The sequence below is a fragment of the Panthera pardus genome, unplaced genomic scaffold (assembly GCF_024362965.1).
Source record: "Panthera pardus isolate Hobbes unplaced genomic scaffold, ASM2436296v1 HiC_scaffold_18, whole genome shotgun sequence".
Lineage (NCBI taxonomy): Eukaryota > Metazoa > Chordata > Mammalia > Carnivora > Felidae > Panthera > Panthera pardus.
This window is the reverse complement of record NW_026526743.1, coordinates 14,996,253-14,998,681: the sequence shown is the minus strand read 5'-3', so window position 1 is coordinate 14,998,681 and position 2,429 is coordinate 14,996,253. Positions and strand designations below refer to the sequence as shown.

Below are 2,429 nucleotides of genomic sequence, written 5' to 3'. Positions count from 1 at the left end.
TCAGCAAAAGGAATCAGAGGCATATGGAGTTAGACGAAGTCAGAGACACAGACAGGAAGGAGAGACAAAGGAGGCCTCTCCAGACCGGAGGGGGGGGAATGGAATGAGATGAACAGAGATGGAGAGACAGGAGGGGACTGAATCAGATACTGCGGGGGGGGGGGGGGGGGCGGCAATTATGGCTTAGAGAGTAAGCCCTGGGGCTGGACTCTGGGTAGGTTCAAATCCAGCCTCTGTCCACTTACTGTGTATCTTGGGAAAGTTCCTTCACTTTACTGTGCCTCAGTTTTCCCATCTACAAAATGGAGGCAATAGTAGGACAGCCCTTGCAGACCCATTGGAGCATTAAATGTGACACCTGCATATCGATGACTTAGAACAGGGTCTAGTACCCAGTAAGAGCATTCTAAAGGCCGCTTAGTACACTAGAATGGAGATAAGGACACCCAGGCTGATGACAAGAGGAGAGGATTCAGGCGGGACAGAGACCAGAACTGGTGGCAGTTCGTGGGGCCGAGCCACGGCTGGCACCGGTCCGCAGGCGGGTAAAGTCCTCAGCCCCGGGCAGGCGCCCCAGCGCTGACGTTCGGAAAGCTTAGCCGGCTCCGGACGGGGAAGTCCGGCTGCTCACCGTCTCCCAGCCCCGCACATAAAAGCCGCATGGACCCTGCAGGCGCCGCTGTCGCTGTCGAAGGTGGGCTCCAGCCTGGGGACAGCGGAAGGCGGGCGCTGCAGCAGCACGAGGGGGCACCGAGGACAGCGTGCAGGTGAGCGGCGAGCGGAGACGGGCCGAGGGCACCAGGGGGCTGCGGGCTCGCGGCGTGTCTCGGGCCCGCGCTCTGAGCATCGGTCCCGGCGCGACGCCAAGCAGAGGCAGGGGCTTGGACTCTTGGCGCCTCGCCTTGCGCAGGAGCAGAGATGGGGCCGAGAGGTGCAGCCGCGGTGGCCGTGGGGCTGTGGGTCTTGGTGACGGCGGGCGAGGCGGCGGACCCTGGCGTGACGACACCCCGGCGCTGCCTGCTGTCACACTACCGCTCGCTGGACCCCAGGGCGGTGGCGGCGGTCAAGGCGCTGAGGGACCGCTACGTGAGTGACGCCCAGACCTCTCCACCCGTCCCCGAGGGCGCCTGCGTCCCAGCGCCCAGCAGGCGCGCCTCGGATCTCAGGGCAGAATTCAGACCGCGGCGTCTTGCGGGGCGCCCCTGCGGTCAGCACACGCTCTGCCTCCGTGCCAGGCCCCAAAGGGCGCCCCCTCCAGGCCGACTCGGTTCCACGTCGGGGCGCCGGGCTTCGCAAGGCGACCGCGGGGTGCCTTTGGCCCACCGTCCAGGCCTTCCGAGAGCTACGGGATTCAGTGCACCATCCGCACAACCGTCCCCGGCCGGGAGCGTCCCACGTGTAGGAATCCCCGCCTTCCCAGCGCTTGGGGAGCGCAGCGAGGAGGCTCAGCCTCACCCCGACCCTTGCCCCACAGGAGGAGGAGACCCTGAGCTGGAGGCCGCGCAACTGCTCCTTTCGCGCAGGGAGGGATCCTCGGCGGCCCTGGGTGAGGTTGGCGAGCCGTCGGGGGCGCCCGATCCCCGAATTTCCCGGGCACCTGCGCGACGCTGGAGCTGCTGGCGGCCGCGCGGCGGGACGTGGGGGCCTGCGTGAGTACCGCCCGCGCCCCCGGCCCCTCCGGCCCCTCCGGCTCGCTCTGCGCCCCCGGGCCTCCCCGCGAAGCCAATCTGTCCCCCGAACCGAAAAGCCGGCCCAGACACGATTCGCGTCGTCTCGGTGTCCCCCTATCCGGGCTTTGGTCTGCGGTGGGAGAGTCACTCACGGGCAGAGTCCCAGGGACACTGGGTTCTTCGCCGTCTTCACGTCCCTCCTGTTCCCCTTGCAGCTCGAGCTGGTCCGGCCAGGCTCCTGGAGGAAGTCCCTCAGGCCACCGAGGACGCGTCCCCAAACACGCAGAGCTGCGAGTGCAGCGGGCGGGGAGGCGGTGAGTCTGCAGGGGGGGAGCCGTGCGAGGCTGAGACGGGATGGGAGCTCGGACTCCTGGCTCAGCCCGTCTCCGCCTCCTTCCCGCGTTCCAGGACTCGCCTGGGTGCCACGAAGCCAGCGTCGTCTTCAACCTCCTGCGCCTGCTCACGTGGGACCTGAGGCTGGTGGCAGACTCGGGGCCTTGTCTGTGATGCGGCCTGGGCTCGGCCGGGCCTGGGACCCGAAGCTCTGCGGGCGGGAGGCTTCGGGCCCCGCCCTCGGGGGGGTCCTTTGCAGCAGGCGGGTCTCTCAGCCAGCTCGGGAGATCCTCAGCCTCGGTTGGCGGGACCTCGACCCACCGGCACTGGGTGCCAGAGGTGCGGGTGCTTTTCCCAAGGCCAGAACGAGTTCCCCGGGATGCAGCGATATTTCCGTGGGACGCATTGCTCTATAATCTTCCAAGT

The 2,429-nt window shown here is 67.1% G+C and overlaps 1 pseudogene; it reads left to right on the top strand.

Moving 5' to 3' along the window:
- The first annotated feature begins 918 nt into the window (after positions 1–918).
- LOC128778095 (interferon lambda-4-like) lies at positions 919–2,177 on the top strand (annotated as a pseudogene).
- Positions 2,178–2,429: the final 252 nt, after the last annotated feature.